Raw genomic sequence first — 18776 nt, 5'->3', positions numbered from 1 at the left:
TATGCAGAAAGTTCTGGGTTTATCTCCAGCACCCCATAAAACAGACACAGTACTGCATGCTTGCGAGGTAAAGCTGAGATTTCAATGGCATGTTCAGTTGTGTAGAGGGTATAGAACATTCTAGCATAGCCTGGGATAGATGAGTCCCAGTTTTTGAAAATGACCCAAAGTTAATTGAGTACCAGCTACAGTTTTTAGGCTGTTGACCATTTGTTAAAGGAACCTAGACTCAAGCTTGGAAGCCCATAAAACCAACCTCACTACTCCATGATATGATGAGAGGTAAAGGAAAAGGGGTGGGGTAGCTCATGAGAGCTATAGCAGAGAGTGTTGCTATAGTCTAGTAGCTTTAAAGATGTCCCCAGAGTGTGGCCACCAACAATTGTCTGTGGACTAGTTAGAAATCCAAGTTCTCTGGCTCCATTTGGGCCCATTGAGTTAGAAACTCAGAATCTAAAACTCAGGTTGGGGTTTTCACAAATCCTTTAGGTGTTTTAGATGATGCAGGGTTGGAGAACCATTCTTTTTTTCTCCAACAGAGCTGGTATTCAGGAACTCTGTCAGGGTAGGAACAGAGCAACCGTGGGGGTGCCTTGCTGGTATCTCAGAACAGGAAGTGAGCTGTGACTTTGTGGGGAACAGAAGAGAGAGAGAGTTGAAAGAGTCAGTGAACATTTTCATAGGCATACAGTCAACCTGTGTATTTATTCTTCTAAATATATATCTTCCTCCATATCATCATCTGGATAGATGGGGAATGCTGCTGTGCTGAGCTATTTTTTAGTGAACTGTAATTTTGATTATAAAAAGATAAAATATAGAAAAAAACTAGCTCATTTTTAGTTATGGTAAAAGCCTGGGGCTCACTGTGGAAGCCTGTGTCATCTGCCATCTGGTGGCAGCATACCTCACTGGCCAGGTGTCAGCAGTACTGCATGTAAAGGATTCTGTAGAGAGAAGAATCAGCAGGAAATCAGAGGTTTGGGGAAACTGGAGAAGGTATCCTCTCATGCCAGGCTGTAGGGTTCCCTCTTGAGCAGGGAGATGGGTCAGGGCTAGAGAAATGACTGTAGAGTCAGACAGAAGGGTGTACCAACCTAATATCTCTGAGGCTCAGTACCAATGCTTCCATCCTCAGATGATTGTGGGGGTCACACAAGGGTAGGAAACAGCTGGATGTGTTTGGAAAACTGTGACTAGCTGCCCAGATGTGAACTGTTTATTATTTATGCTTTAACCTTGGTCTTTACTTGTGGAATGTAACATTTTCTGTTGGAGGAATTTCAGCTATTAACATGCAGGTGGAGGAGGTATGTGGTGTTTGGTTTTAAAGGATGTAGGGAGGGAGAAAAAACTGAGCTCTGAGATCCCCCTAACTATGAGTACTGAGTGAAAGAGGAATTTCCACCTCCATGGTCCCATGAGATGATGGGCAGGGAGATCAAGAAACCCAGTCATTAGTCTCCAAGCTGTTCCTTGTTCCTGTGTTGTCTTGATGTGAGGAAAGGCAAGTTAGAGAGAAAGAGAACAGACTAAGGATGGAGAAAAGAGGGAGGTAAGGGAAGGAGGGAGGGAGGGAAGGAGGGAAGGAGGGAGGGCGAGAGAGAGACAGAAACAGAGAAAGACACAGAGAGAGAACACTGGGGGAAAGGAAAGTTGTAACTAAGAGAATCAGAGAGAGTGAAGACTAGAAATAAACTAGTTGAGAAGAGGGCAAAGGAATGAAGGCACGCCCTGGTGCCACCTCCTTGGCCATTCTAGATCTTTCCACCCGGCAACCCTCTTTCTCTGTAGCTGGGTTTTTGTGACTAAGAAGGGTCTTTCCTCAGAGACCTTGGGCTTCCTCCATGTGAAGTGTTTGGATCCCATGAGCTAGTGAAAGAGAGGAGCGGGCATGCTGGAAAAAGAGAACAGATGTCTTTGAAATCATCTAAATTGTCTCTATTTTTAAAGAAGTTACTCTTTCCATTGCTGCCAGATCTGAAAGTCCAATTTGCCAGGATAATATATCCGGTATGGATAAAGATTTCCAAGCTTGAAGTGTTTGTTGCTTAGCAACCTGGAGGCATGAAAGGCTTACTGGAGCTTGATCATTCGACCTTTTGGGGGACAAGTCTTCCTCAGTGGATCCTGTGAGCTAAGAAATCACACGGGCTCACCTAGACCCCAGCTTTTCTGTGGTGCCCTCTCTCTAACACTTTCTGAGGTGCTAAGGGAAAGAAAGCCAGAAAACAGAAGCCCAGAGGTTGCCTGAGGAGGAGAGTCTCAGAAACAGAGGCAACATAGAGGAGGTAAGAAGAAAAGAAGAAGAGAGCAACAGCTGTGCCCGTGAAGGGCTCTCTGGCCATCAGCACAGATCTGAATCACTGCTTCTTGAGTGGTTTGGCCAGAACAATGGCATTTCTGTTCTTTAGAAAAGACTATTTTTAATGCATGTTTCACTCTGTACCTTGTCATTATTGCCATCCCTGTTGCTGTTTAGGAAAACACTTTTAGTCACTATGTGGTGGGCTGAACACGCCTCTCCTTGCTGACCCAGAATCTATCCATACTTGAAGGCCTTAAGCTGCAGTGGACTCGTGTTCTGCTGCGGAACTGAATAAACAAGAGTGGGTATTTTGGCCGCCCCCTCACCATGTCCCCTTCTGTCAGGAATGACCCAACTTTGGCCTAGTTTGTGCTCTTCTATCTCTTCCCAGTTCTGGCCCTGTGTGGCCATTCAAATGAGAGATGTTCCCACTGGGAAATATCCCCCAGTGTCCCTCAAGCATTTTAATACTTAGTCCTCAAGTTGGTGATGCTCAAGTTTGGGGTAGTGCAGCCTTGCTGGAGGAAGTCCATCACTGGGGGTGGGATTGGGGGGGTTTATAGCCTTGTTCCACTTCCTGTTCGGCTCTCTGCCTCATGTTTGATGTTGAAGATGTGATCTCCCAGCTCTCTGCCCTGGCTGCCACACCTGCTCTTTCACTTGCTTCTGTGCCTTCCTCCCACAATAGCCTCTTGTCCCCTGGAGCAGCAGCAGGAAAGTACCGACTACACACAGCATGAAGGTGGTTTTAGTTTTAACTATGAAGTTTGTGGATCACCTAGTTAGCGTGTGCAATCTCATCTCCTTTTCTGGCCTTCATTGATGCGACTATACCGGTTTGGATTGAGTTTTCTGCTACTAAGAATCAGACATTTCTTCTTGATACAGCAACACTCATGAATCACTTATTGCAGGCTTTGCACTCCATGAAATGCTTCCATGTGTTTTATGCTCACAGGCTTTACTGGAGGTTGGAAGGGGTAGCCTGGCATCCCCACGTCTTCATCTTGGATAGAGTTGTGGCGTCAATCCAGGGCCATGTGACTACAGAATGTCAGCTGATAGTAGAGCAGAAGCAGTCAGGAAAGAGGGTGTGGTGATTTGAATAAGAAATGTTTCCATAGTCTCATGCATTTGAACCCTTGGTACTCATTTGCTGGCATTATTTTGGCAGGTTATAGAACCTTTAGGAGAGAGAGCCTCACTAGAGGAGGTACAGCACCAAAGGCAGAGTTTGAGGGTTTATAACCACACTCTACTTCCTGTTCTTTCTCTCTGTTTCCTGTGTGTAGATGAAAATGTGAGCAGCCAGTTTCTGGCTCCTGCCATGTCTTTCCTCCATGATGGATGCTCTCTCTTGGAACTATAAGCCAAAACAACCCTTTGATCCTTAAGTTGCTTTAGTTCATGTTTTTTTTTATCACAGCAACAGAACAGACATACTGAGTGACTATCTGAGCCCCAAGCTGATCTGACAGACAAAAGCCAAGGCCAGGATGCCAAGTAGAATCTACAATAGATTCTAATGAACTGACTTGCTCAGAATCCTCACATGATACCATGTGGCCCTGCTACCACCATACATAGTCTTCATTAAAGACTTAACATTGTGAATCTCAGAAGAAGGAACAATTCACAGTAATTTCTCATTCCTAGAAACTTTTACTCAACTGATGCTTCTTGATTTAATATCTTCCCATCAATTTTCTTCTCCTGTTATAAGATAAATCAGAAAACTCTTGGAATGACAAGATCATTAGGATGCGATAATGCTAATTAACATTGGTTAAATGTATTTTGTTTATATGGTCATTTGTGTGTTAGAATTATGTGAATGTCCTAAGGCAAAGGTGGGCCCTGAGTGTCAGAGACATAGAATAGCTACCCCAATGTCACACAGCTAGAACTGTGTTCTTAACTGTCATTTTACTTGGCTTTCTAGTGGACAGAATGAACCAAACTGCCAGCCAAGGACCTTGCAAAACAGAGCACAACTGCTCTAGTGGTAGATAGAACATTGCAGACCAACTCTGAAAACCAAGAGAGTCCTACAGGACGTGGGAATGAACAGTGAGTGTCCTCTGTCACGGGTGAAAGACTGCTACATTTAAGGTCATCTGCCACCTTACATCCCACCCCCGGAATCCAGAAACAGAAAGAAATATGTGATGCAGCAATGATTCTGTGGGAAAAAGTAGACATAGTTCAATGGAAAATAATAGAAGCTTGTCAGTACATTTCATCATAAGAGAAGTAGTATTTTCTATGTGGAGGGCTGGGAACCATATAATTTGGATTATTTCCATATACCATATACTGCATTACATTGTGGACACATTAAAAAGTAAAAACAAATTGTGCCAGAACATATCTAATGATAATTGTGAAGAGGTTTGCTTAAATATTACATCAATTGCAGAAGTCATAAAAATGATAGATTTCATTTATAAAATGTAAAAGTGTTTATAAGGCAAATGTGCAATGGAATGTATGAAAAGCAAAGAACCTTAAGTCTTTTGTGTGTGTGTGTGTGTGTGTGTGTGTGTGTGTGTGTGTGTGTTTGTATGTGTGTAACTGAGGATCGAACCCAGGGCCTTGTGCTTGCTAGGCAAGCACTCTACCACTGAGCTAAATCCCCAACCTATTTTTTTTGTTTTGTTTTTTTGAGACAAGGTTTCTCTGTGTAGCTTTGTGCCTTCCCTAGATCTCGCTTAGTAGACCAGGCTGGCCTCAAACTCACTAAGATCTGCCTGCCTCTGCCTCGAGAGTGCTGGGATTAAAGGCGTGTGCCACCACCGCCCGGCGTTGAGTCTTATTATGTAAAGAATTCTTACAAATCACTAAGATTTAAATAAAGAAACATAGTAACATCAAAACCTCAAAATGTTGGGATACCTCTATAAACTTTTAATAGATATATCAATTTGTACATAATAAGACACAATGTGGTAAAATCCATCAAATAACATTAAACATGTAACTCAGCAATTCTTCTTCTAGAAATGTATCTTTTACATAAGATGATCAACACCATGTCAAACCACAATAATTTGAAAATTGAAATTTCTCTAAATTTCTGAACAGAGATGAGGTAGAATCAATAATAGTATATATCCCTCCAAAGATTATACAACAATAAGGTGTGCTAGATGTGCATTGAGTTGTGAAATAGGATATTTGGTCTGTCATGGAGCAAAGAAGGAAGTTGTGCACATGCTCATATCTGCATATAGATAAAATTGTCTACTCCATGTATGAAGACATTTGGCAAGACATTCATCTATACAATAAACATATCCATATATACCTGTAACCTGAATATATCATTCTTCATGTTTTTCTAAAATAAGTATATATTTCTACATGATAAATACATTAGTACATTATTTTGTATGTATAAATATTACAGAATTTGAAAGCAGATGTGTCTATAAACTATTATTTTCCCTTTGCTGAGATGAGTGCTTAATTGGCATGCTATTGAAGTCTGTTATTTGAATATAGAGTTGTACAGTTGCAGATATACAACTCTCTGAGTGTCAGGATTCTCTGCCACATGAGAAGGAATTTCCCTGCATAGTCATTTGTAGACTAAATTAAAGTGATAAACTCTTCCTCAGTGACTATACAAAGGAAGTCCTGATAAATTTCAATAATAATTATCCTCCTTTAATTCAGAGCTCAGATATCTTCCTTCCCCATCTCCCACTAACAGCTAGTTTATTACTAATAGTTTTCTAATAATCATTCACCTTCATTCATTATTGCTTACTTTGTTTTCACTTGCTAGGGTGAGCTGATAAAAGCCTGGATCAAGCTTGTCCTGCTCCATGTCCTAAATACCCAGCTCAGTGGAGGTATGCTAAATCATTGTTCAGCTGAATGAAGGCATGAATGAATTATAATTATGTAAAGTGACACAATGTTGAAATAAGGAACCATTTCCCAAATAGAGTAACTTTGGAGATAGATACTTACTAGATCTGTTCATTATGGTGCCTATGTTGGTAGCACAACATGAAAGTCCTTGTGTTCACAGAACTCCAGAGAAACCACAAAGGTTAAGCACAAGAATTGTCTTACCAATGGAAAAGATGTAAAGAAAAACCTGTTCTTCTATCTAGAGGCTAGGAATTAGAAGTGAATAAGAGCCTGATAACCTGTGTTATCTGTTGGATATCAAGCTCCTACAACCATGGCTGGAGGTGGCTAGTAATCTAAATGATCCTTACAGCCAGGGGCTCCCCAAGTTCTCACAACCAAGACCAGAGGTGGGTAATAGCCCAAATGACCTCTACACTATCTGCATGACTGACTCTTTCTTAGGCCCTTAAGCTAGTACAGGTAGCCTATCTCTATAACACATCTTCTTGGAAGAAATAATATACCCTGAATTTAGTTTTGATGTAATTATGCTTCCTTGTGCACTGGGGAATGTACTATATAGGGAAACTTCCCCTCACCAAATTATCTGTGTTTAAATTTGTTGGGAATAAACTGTCGGAGGTCAGGCTCCCTGAGGCCTTGATCCAGGTTGACAAAGTCAATCTGAATGGAGTTTTTATTCTCACCTTTTTGTAGTTCACTTCCCTGCCTGTCATGACCACCTACACAAGGACACCATCACCCCCATCTCTTTATATGATTACACACACATATACATATACTATATACATATAACATATATGTGATATACATGCATATATGTATATAACACATGTATACAATATTTATGCCTATATGCATATATTTATAGAGTATATACATGTATGAATAACACACATATGTATATAATATATACATATATGTCTGTTTATAATATATACATAGATGCAAATGTGTATATAACCACCTGAACATTACTTGGGAGTTCTATTTCATAAATATAGGAGTATGTTATGGCAGCAACAGTAGAGATGTTTCTTGAGACCTTATGCTGATGTCACCCATTCCCTTGTGAGACAAATGAGGAAATAGATGAATAGGGAATAGAAGTCACTTCCTTCCTTCTTTCCAGTATCTAGAAGTAGCAGAACCAGGATTTGAACCAAGGTTTTTCTTACTGATTCCGGGTCCTCTGCTCTCAAGCATGACTCTTTACAGAATGGCATCTTAAGTCTTTCCTTGAGAGGAAGGATAGCATTTCCTGGCAGTTGGACCAATGGGTTTCAACGGATCTCTAGAGAAGAATAGAGTGGGTGAATGTGGGAATGATGACTTGCTGTGGTGTCAACAGGAGGTGCAAATAATAATGGAGTAGAGGAAGGAGAAGATGGAGGAAAACAAAAGGAGCATTGGACAGAGCAATACTTCCATTGACCACCTAGGTATGCTGTTTTGGCATATTACCTACCCAGGTCTGCCTTTTTGACTGACTACATAGGTCTGCCATTTTTCCTACCTACCTACCTAGGTCTGTCATTTTAACATACCATCAGACTCTGCCATTTTTACTGACCATCTGAACCCGCCTTTTGGGGATCAGCATATCTATTCTCCAGGAACACTGTGGAGCAGGTGATATAATCAGGGAAAAGTTGAAGACTGCATTCCTGTGCTCTTATCAGAAGACCTGGAGTCCAGAATGATCCCTGATTTGTGAATAGATTTAAGTGTACAGCTTTATTGGTATGAGAACTGGACTTGGTTTTTGTTTTGTTTTGTTTTGTTTTTTTTTTTGTTTTTTAAACATCAACCTATATTGGAATGAAAATATTGACTTGTCGCCAAATTTAAAAACTTGACTGTCCAGAAAACTCTTAGCATGAGAAAGAGGTCTCTTACCGCCCTTCCCCACCAACCCTAACCTCTGGCAGGCTTCTCCAGGACCCTATTTGGTGTTCTGTTTCAGCTAATCCTTGCTAAGAAGAAACCAGTGAGCCAGAGGTTAGCTGATGGGGCCTCAAGGTGTCACCTTTCCCAGGAATATTTGCATGTTAATAGGGGATCCAGGGAACTCAGGACAGCTTCCAGGTCTCAGATGAAAGAAGTCCTGAAGGTGGATGGGAGGAGAGCAAGCTGGGCCCCAAGGGGCCCTGCTGTGTGGGCCACCACAATTCCATTCTGTCCCTGTGGATGGTGCTGGTCTGGGCTTCTCTCCAGCTCTTATAAAGAAGTGGTTTAGCTCAGAGCAGCAGAACAAAGCAATTGTGTTTACCCCCAGGCAAGGACTCGACTGCCAGGGCCCTGTGAGCAATGCCCAGTTTCGAATCTGGGCCCAGTAGACCTTGCTTATTTCCCATTTGTGAGATGAATGAAAAAAAATCCCTAGCCTGGCCATGCCTTTCATGCTAACAGTCAGGAGTCTTTAAGTCCTGAGCTCAGACACAAGATTTGTGCAACTTGTGAATGTTTCTGCCATTTACCTATTATTATTTTTCTTTCTCATAACCAAGGAACTTCAAAATGTGCACCGAGTTGCAGGGCATTTCATGCTTATTCTTGAACTCTGGTTAAATCAACCTCCTTCCTAACTTGGCCAGACAGGGGAAAGTAAAAACCCAATGTGGACACACTACTTCTACACAGTAGACCATGAGGAGGGAGCCATGAGGACAAGACGACTTTTCTGTTTGGCTGAATTCATCAAAAATGTCCAAACCCCACACTGCACATTCATCACTAATTAAATCCTAGCACCATAATTCAGAGAAAACAATTACAGCATTTAGAATTTTTAAGGAAAATATTACTGCTGCCTTGCCCCTTTTAAAAATTATGTTCCCCAAAGGACAAAATGTAATCCATTAATATGTATGTATTATTACTTTTTTGTGGGGGGAGGGTAACGGGAAGAATGCTGATGCCTGTGAATGTGGAAGCATTCGTTTATTGGTCGCCAACAACCTGCTTCACTGACTTGCAGTTTTCAGTGTAGTACTTTCTAGAACCTAAAAGGCCATAGCATTAATTACCTTTTGGCCTTCTAAAGCCTGCTAGTTTCTTCCCCGAATTCCTCTTCTCCCCTCCTCAGTTCCCACTCCCCCAGCCATATTGGTGACTGGCTAGCCACCAAAGGACTTGGACAGACTTGGGAGGAATCGAAAGATTATTGGGAAGATCACCGGTGATTCGTTACATTTTGGGCAATTTTTTTTCCCACTTACTTTTGGTGTTTAGGGACACATCCTCGCTTTTTATTTTTCAGTTGTGGGCCCCTTGTATGTGTTGTATCTTGTGGCAGTCCTTGGGCATAGGACATCTTGAATTTACAAGGCCGACCTTGACTTTGCAAGCCCGATCTGTAATTTTTCCATGTCAAATGCTCCAGCTGAAGTGGGGTCTGACTGTTTTTCCCCTCTTTCACTTGATTCTCTTGATCCACAAGGCTTCTTTACCTTCATAATTTAATAGGGTAATTGAGGGGTTAGTTACCTGAGTCTGGCAGCAGACACTTACTCTATGGAGAGTTATTGTGTGTTTGACCTATGTGTATGTATGCACAGGGTGTGCGGAAGTGTGAACATGCAGGGCCCATGCGCACACACATAGGTGTGCAGCAGGTCTATGTGTATATATAAAAACACAATGCAGAACTTTCCATCCTGCTCTCTGATCAGACTATTGTCACATGCATTTGGCATTCATTATCTAGGAGCCCCCGGCGCCTCTGGTCCTGTGCCCTGGCTAGCAGCGATGTGGTTTATAGAGATCATATGGCAGGGAACAGACCTTGAAAGACACAATTCTAAGAAGCACAGTTGACGAATTTCCTATGATTTGAGTCTGGGTTTATTCTTCCCTGTGGCGGGGCAGGCACCCCAGAGCACACACAGCCCTGACGCCTGGGAGCCCAGGAGGAGTGGAGGCTATGACAATAAGCACACTGTTTTTCTTTCTTTCTCTCTCTTTTTTTTCTTTACACGTCTCGGATTGCATTTCCTATCTGTGGGGGGAAAAAAGAGAAGAAAAGAGAGCCTTGTAAAGTGTCCAGAATCTGGGCAGGAAACCACACAGAGTGAAGGTTGCCATTGTCATTGGCAATTAATGTAACCACCAGGGCTAGGAGAAAGCCCTGCCAAGGCTGTAGAGGGCAGGGAATAGGGGCCTGCTCACCCCTACTTGCCAGCCATGGTTGGTTGGTTGGTTAGTTGAGGTGAGCAGGACACCTCCCCAGGTACCCCTAAGAGACAGGTTCCAATGCTAACATTTAAAAAATTGGATTTTCAAGTGAGGTGTATAGGGCTTGGTAAGTTAAGTCTCTGCCACCCCCTTTTACTCTCTATGGCTCCAAATCCCATTCCTTAGCTCCCCTAGGAGCTGATTCTTTTCCTCTTAAGTGAGGCTGTTGAGATAACTCTTCTTAAGTAGGCTTTATTGAGTACTCTCTGTATGCCAAGTTCTTGGGGTGCTGGGCACAAGGCAGAGGCTAATCTATAACAGATGTTAGGAACCAGGCATAAGGCTGAGTGATTTCCCTACCTCATTTGGCCCCATTAGAATGCCAAGAGCTGAGTTTTCTCCTTACCCCATTTTACAGGTGGCATTTTTGACACCCAGAGAGGACAATGAGTTATGCTCCAGGTCACTCAATTAATAACTCTTCTCACTAGATCTATGCTCCTAACCCGGACTTAATCCCTCAAGAAGCCCATAACCCAGAGAGGATGTTGACTTCTGACAACTTAACTCACAGCTAAATGGCAAAGTGTTGTGGACTTTAGTGAGGGTTGTTTGGCAGTCTAAAGAAGAGACAGTCTAGGCAAGAGGATCATTCACAGACAGCATCCTGGAGGAAGCGAATCACATTTCTCCTGTCCTCGACTTGTTTTGGCCAAACTAGGCAGTATGGAAGAGAACACAGCCTTTGTGAGTCTGGCTCTGTGTGTGTGTGTGTGTGTGTGTGTGTGTGTGTGTGTGTGTGAGAGAGAGAGAGAGAGAGAGAGAGAGAGAGAGAGAGAGAGAGAGAGAGGGAGGGAGAGGGAGAGGGAGAGGGAGAGGGAGAGGGAGAGGGAGAGGGAGGGAGAGGGAGAGGGAGAGGGAGAGGGGGAGAGGGAAAGGGAGAGGGAGAGGGAGAGGGAGAGGGAGAGGGAGAGGGAGAGGGAGAGGGAGAGGGAGAGGGAGAGGGAGAGGGAGAGGGAGAGGGAGAGAGAGAGAGAGAGAGAGAGAGAGATTCCGTGTGTGCTGCAGACCCCTCCAGTCAGTCACTGGAGCTCGTATTCTTGCTCCCTGAAGTCCCTGCAGGGACAACAGGAGCTGAGGCTGCCAACATTTCTTCCACATCCTGGGTGCACTCAAATCCTTCTATTTTCCCTCCACCCTCCACCCTGCTGGGTCTCTCCTCTTCTTTACTTCCCCCTTCCCCACCCACTCACCCACCCACCTTTTTCTTTTTGGTAGTTTAAAAAATGCCACTTTTCATTAATGTGACCAAAATGTCATCAAGTCATTTAATGCTCTTTAATGTCCTTGTATCGTTTACGTTTTGCGAACAGCATGGAAATGAATCCCATCTGTGAGTTCAGGGACATCAAAAAAGTTGGACAGGCTATTTAGACTTGCTACTTCACATCACATTAGTGTGTACAATGTCAGGGGGCTGAGCCAAGTACAGCCCAGGCGGGCTGCCTCTGCCCCTTTCCCGGGGCCCAGGACTGACAGATCACTTACTTTGGGAACTCAGAGTCAATCACGAATATGGGCTGGAAGGGTGCCCAGAGGCCCCAGGAAAAGTGTGAAGTCTAAATAAAAAATGAGAAATGAGAAATGATTCAGGGGAAAAAAACCTCAGTGTCCCACAAAGGTTTTTTGTTTTGTTTTGTTTCTTTCTCCTTTATCAGTGGGGTGAGAAGCTTGGCTCTACCGCCCTCTTCAGCAGGAACTGACTTGTCTGTGTCCTACAGGCTGATCTCCAGCTTCTTCCCTCCCCATAGAAGGGAGCTTTGGTGGTAATTGAGGATATGTATGGAAACTTACAAGTCTCATTTCACTTGAGAACATCAAGTTTGGGGGGAGCAGAAACCATAAAGAAGGATTGTTGGGGAAAGGCTCTCCAAACCTAGTGCAATTTGGTGACTTAAGTAGGATCCTGCTGCTGGGGCTGAGGTCACCCCATGTAAGCTCCCCTTAGGGTTCCCCTCCTTTCCTGAATATGGAACCCAGTGCTTCATTCTCCGTGTGTATTTCAAATGGGGGTGTTGCTAATTATATCAGCCAAAGTAAATGCCTGTTAGATGAGAGGGTTGTGGACTAGCATCTGACCACACTGAGTGTCCATGAGCGCACCCGTGTTAACATTTCCACGTCACTCTGCCACCTGGCCTGCTCGCACGTTGTCCCTAGTGCTAGTAGGTGTAGAGGCCCCTTACCTGCTCAACAGCATGCAGGCAAGGTCAGCTGGGGCACTTCTTGGCAAGGACAGAGGCTGCAGTATGAGAAGGAGAGGGCCTTGAGTCCAAACTATCTTCTCCTTTCTTCCAGTCTGGAGACCTTACTCCCCATTCTAACACGTACTCTGGGAGCTCTGGAAAGAGAGAGATGGCTTTTTGCTTTAGTAAAAAAAAAAAAAAAAGAAAGAGAGAGAGAGAGAGAGAGAGAGAGAGAACAAGTGGGGTGGTGGTGGCACACGCCTTTAATCCCAGGTCTAGGGAGGCAGAGCCAGGCAGATCTTTGTGAGTTCGAGGCCAGCCTGGTCTACAGAGTGAGTTCCAGGAAAGGCACAAAGCTACACAGAGAAACCCTGTCTTGAAAAACAAAAAAAAAAAAAAAAAAAAAAAAAGGAACAAAAGAGAACAAAAGAGCCCCAGAAGTTAGGGAACAGCAAGAGTAGCATTCTCACTGCTAGTTAGTGTGCTGACTGGCCAGTCACCTGCTCCGAAGGCCCTCATCCCCTTACCCTCCTACTTTGCATGTATGTTCATGAGTGTGTGAAAACGCCTTGACTTCAAATATAAACAGAAGCAAGTAACCTTCCAGGGTTCCTTCATGGTTCTCAAGATCAAGAGCACCCTGCTTGAACTAAGTTCGACAACTGTAGTTAGAGTTTTCCTGCCTGGCCCAGTCAGGACAAATCTCCCTCACCCGCCAGTCCCACAGTCGCTCAGACCCAACCAAGAAAGCACACAAAAACTTATATTGTTTACAAACTGTATGGCCGAGGCAGGCTGCTTGTTATCTACCTTTTCTATCTTAAATTAACCCATTTTTGTTAGTCTATACTTTGCCACATGGCTTGTGGCTTACCAGTGTCTTTACATGTTGCTTTTCATGGCGGCGGCTGGCGGTGTCTCTCTCCAGCCTTCTACTTCCCAGAATTCTCTTCTCTCTTGTCCCGCCTATACTTCCTGCCTGGCCACTGGCCAATCAGAACTTTATTTACACAGAGCGATATCCACAGCACTTCCCCTTTTCTTTTTTTTTTAAGGAAGGTTTTAACTTTTACATAGTACAATTACATATAACAAAACAATTATCAAGCAAGAATTACAGTTACAATATTAAAGAAGATATCCTATCTATCTTATATTTGTGAGTCTAAGGTTTTATATCTAACTTATCTTTTATTATAACTGAGGAAATTATAACTATCTAGTCTTCAACCACATCAAAGACCTTAGAAGGATATAATATTACCTGAGAACCGGGAGAAGGATGCAAGCATTTTTTGGGAGTCTTGCAAGAGTAGACAGAGACAGCTGGCAGCCTGAACAGTCACCTAATGTTCCTTTGTAATGTTGGGGCATTTGTCTTTAGCCCACAGGGCTAGAGTCTCTCGGTCATTTCTCTCAGTGTCCTGTAGAATGTCTGGCAGTTTCCTCTGTGAAGAAGGAACCTGAAGGACCATTTTGTCAAGCAAAGTTCAGTGGTCACCTTTCTATGGGTCCTGCATGTCCAGTCGATCAAGCAGTCCAGGCAAGAACAGTTTCTTGCCCAAATGGCTATTTTTGCCAAGGTGAAGATAAGATATGAAGTGTCTTTAATGCCCATCGTTGTCTCTGAAGTAAATCGGTGTTGCCAGGAGCAGACATGTCTCACTGTCCAGAAAGTCTAAATTTTGAAAATATTTTAAATGTCATATTTTGTAGACCTTTGAAGTGTTTGAAGATTACCTGTCTACCTGAAATATCTCTTTGTATACCTAGAAGACTTAACTAACATGGCTATGAGTATGATTATCATAGATGACTAATTATTAATCTATTTTTAATTATCTATTACAATTTTAAATGAGCTATACAAACATAATACCTTAAACACGATTAGAAATATACATACAGTATAACAAAATTAACTTTAAGTTTATATCAATAGACTAAAATCTATACCAATGTAGAACATTTTAAACAAGTTGTTGCTCTTTAGAAGTAAGTTCCCTAATCTACCCTTTCATCCTATTATATCAATATCATATCCCCTTTCTTTTTTAGAAAGAGATCTCATTTATAATCAACCTGCTTTAAAGAAAAATATTGTTTTTTCTCTGTCCCACACCAGAGGGCTCTTCTGATTTGGGACACAAGAATCTCTTAACCTTTTCTTTTAGCAATATGTCTGGGTTTAGAGAAGGAGTGAGCCAATTCCATCTCCAAAGCCAGCTTGATAATTTTGGGAATGTGGGCGTAGTTTCTCTTACTACTTCCTGCTGGAGGGGGGCGCTGTATCTTATGGGGATACAAAGAAAATTTTAGGATTATGGAGTAGTCCATTAGGGTGAACCTCTGAGCCAGTTGCCTTGAAAGCATTCTGGATGTTGGATCATCTGGGCCATGGTGTCATCGGAGACCTTTCAGGTGGTCTTGGCTGATCAAACCTGATGTATCTTAATCTGGAACAAATCCACAGCCTCTGGCTTTCTGTGGAAACAAAAGCAGAGACTCCTTTCCAAAGCAACATATCCTTATATCCAAATTTTGAAGTCAAGTTACCTTTACTCCTGCTTTCTCAGTCCTTGCAAGGTGAGATGAATGTCTAAAAGCCATTTGTGCAAAGCAACAGAACAACGCTAGCCAGAAGTTGGATCTGGACCTCTAGAGATCTGCAAGTTTGCTACTGCCCCAAATTTTCACCATTCACAGCTGGGAAGGACACCATGTTTTAAGACTGGCAGATCCAGTGCTGTGATCTGACTGGGTTAAAGGCTTAGAGCCTTCCCTTACCCCTCTACCTCCATTAGAACGCTGGCAGCACTCACTGCTGTTGACTAGGGGATCAGTTATGATGGTGAAGAATATAGAGCTAGGAGCCAGATGACAGGGCTTTGAACCCGGGCTCTGTTGTTTGCTTGCTCTGGATAAGTCACCCAAAGCTCATACCCCTACCAATATCAAACGGTTATGGCAAGGATGAACTGAGCTGACATGTGTCAGGCAGTCAGTCTGGGGTGTGACATACAACAAGTACCCTGTGTAAATTGATTAGTTGCTATGATTCTTTCAATTATTTGCTATCTCATTCATACTATATTGAGAGTTCTCTGAGGGCACGTGCCAGGTCTATTTCAACTGCCACAGTTAACTTTGGAGTGGTGCCTGGCATCTGAGAGACCCTCATTAATTGTTGAATTGTACCAAAGTAAAATCAGAATCTTTGATCATGTTGTAAGGTGCTACGCAATATAGTTTTGTTCCTGGCTTTAGCAGGAGTTTATTGGCTATGACACCCCTGGGGTTTTTATGTTCTCTAGGCCTGGTTCTTTCCTGGTTTATGCTGAGCAATAGGTTCTGCTCCACACATATCTACTGAGCGTTCCCTAATGAGTGACTCCAGGCAGGGACAGGTTGTGGCAGGAAGCAGAATCAGAATCCTCAGCCATGTGCAGCCTCACACTGTGTGGAGGCAGATACATATCCAAGCCTGTCCACTCACATATCCCATCTCTGGCCATCACAATAGTAGAACATCTGACACAGCCTGGTTATTAGGGCTATTTAGAAAGTGACAGAGGCACAGGCTTTCTCGTTCCTTTAGAGTTGGTGACTGCACACCCTGACACCTCTGAAGCCATGCCTACTTTTCCATCTGCTTGGAGAGACTTCATAAGACAGAGCAGACATAAAGGGAGGTGGAAAGGCTGGGGAGACCTGGTCTCTTATGGCAACTTGCCCATCTCAAACAAGATAAACTCAATCTCCCCTAGAGTTCTTTATGATGCCATATAAAATCAGCTGAAATCTTCTCCCTTTGAAAAGCTCAGGAAATATGGGATCCCAAGGCTATAGGTCCTGTGGGGATCTTGTGCAGGATTCTTTGTATCTGTCTTGTTGACATCCTGGCCCCTAATGAGGTCATCTGCACATCTGTAGCCTATCTGCCCAAAGCCAGTTAACTGGAAATGAAATTAGACACTGTCAGTGGAGTGTGTCTTCCCTCTTTTCCTGGAGTCTGTGCTTTTGGGGTCACTCCTACATTGCTCAGAGGTCCTTGGGATCTGGACATCAAAGGAAGTGATAGAATGCCCAGCAACTCTCTGGCCCAGAAGTCAATGGTTTAGCTTCTGACCCCCAAACTTTCAGTATAGAAGATCCCTTGTATTAATCTCTTCCTGTAAGTTTCAAATGATCAAGTCTTAAAACATAAAGCACCATTTACATTACAATTTTCTATCCACTTCTAATCAACTTTAACATATGATATTGAGTCAATAATGTTAATAACATGGAACAGATATAATTTGAAACCAAACATTTTAGTTAGTCTGGATGGGCTTAATAAGTACAGTACAAAAAGGCTTCCCATTGGATTTTGTTGTTGTTTTGTTTTTTTCTTTCAGAAGCTAACAATTTTTATTAGAAAATTTTAATAAATGAACTAGACTAAGACACCATTGACTTTGCTCACACTGAACTTTGAGCTCCATAGATGCCTCATACTTTACTGTTATGCTCACTTGTTATTTTAGTCCTCTAGACACAGAAGTCTGAGCTAGAAGACAGTTGAACACTCATTGTGTGTCTAGCCTGTAACAGCTTTGTAGACCCACAGGTTGTGTGATTCATCTCCAAGCCCTCAGTAGACACACAGGAGTGACTCAGAAGATCTGAGCTTGAGATTTTTAGGGTGGCTTCTAGCTATTAGAGAAGTGTTGAAGGATGCCAATACCTCCCCTAGATCATATCAACCGCCCTGACCAGGCTTGGTGTCTAGGTACAGTTATTTTAAAAGGAAATGCCTAGTTTCTCTTCCATGAGTGTACATATATGTGCATGTACATGGTTGATGTGACTTTGCATGTGTGTCTAAGTGTGTGCCTATGTGTTTGTTTATATCCAGGCATTGTTCTATGTTTTCACCATTTCCAGCAGGAGGGAAATTCAGGAGACCACATTGTGACTTCCCAGAAATTTAGACTGGACAGACCATAAAATAAGTCACCATCCTTCCAGAAATGAGGACACTGCTGGATAGGAACTCTGATTTGCTGGAAGCTGCATGCCAAGATGGCAGGGAGACATTTTCAGGACAATAGGTCCCAAAGTCTGTGTTTTTACAACTTCATAGAATGGCGGAGGAAGCTGGGCCCTCAGAAGCTGTTGACCCCCTAGTTCCTCAGTGTGCAAATGGGGAAACTGAGCCCCTGAAAGCACATGTTCTCACTCAGAATTACAATGAACAGGCAAAAGAAGCAGACCGAGAAGCCAGGTCTTCCAATTCTGATTCTAATGTAAAAGAGCTGAGTGAGCATCAGAGTTTACAGTTTTACTTTATTTACTCACTCACTCAACCAATCAGAATTCCTCATTGGAAACGATTCTTCCCAAGACCCAAATACCATCTCCACAATCACCACCTCATTTAAAACAGACAGCCTGCTTCTCAGCTTTGTTTTCATCATGTATTTAGACAACTTTGGCCTGACATCACATGTTTATTGTATAATACATTTTGTGCTAGTTTCCTGTCATCTCAACCAGAATTAAGACTCGTGGAGGCAAAGACTTGAGTTTTCGTTTTAAAATAGCTATCCTTAGTGCATAGATATTCCCTGAAATATTCACTAGATAAAGCTTGTTAAATGACTGAATTAATGGCTTAGACCAGTAAGGTATTACTTACGAGGGGAGATTCAGTCTTTTGAAGGGCACCACACCTTAGTGACCATGGCAGATTCTAGAAACAGGAAGGAGAATGGACACAGGGTAGATGACAGCAGCGTGTGCTGCTGCATCAAGGCTGTCCTGTGACTGTAATAACAGTCACTGGGAGCTTTGAGAAAAGTTCAGATGCCCCACTGTTTCATTTCCATAAAGCAGCCAACAGGAGTGTTTGCTGGGGTCCAAGGTGTCTCCTTTCTAGACACCTCTCAGAGTGAGGCCAAGGAATGAATCGAGACTTCCTGAGGCAGCAGGAACTCAAGGGCTGAGTTCCATTCGTTATCTCCCCCAATGACAGCCTAGTCTCCAGTGATGTCATCTGAGCCTCTGCAGACCTTCCTGCCAGGAGCCCACTAACTGGAAATGACATCAGCCTCCAGCAAAGTGACTTGGGCGCTCAGCAGACACATCCCGCTGATCCCTGTCTGGCGCTCATCTCC

This window comes from Onychomys torridus, chromosome 1 (genome assembly GCF_903995425.1).
Source record: "Onychomys torridus chromosome 1, mOncTor1.1, whole genome shotgun sequence".
NCBI classification, from domain to species: domain Eukaryota; kingdom Metazoa; phylum Chordata; class Mammalia; order Rodentia; family Cricetidae; genus Onychomys; species Onychomys torridus.
This window is presented reverse-complemented; position numbering follows the sequence as displayed.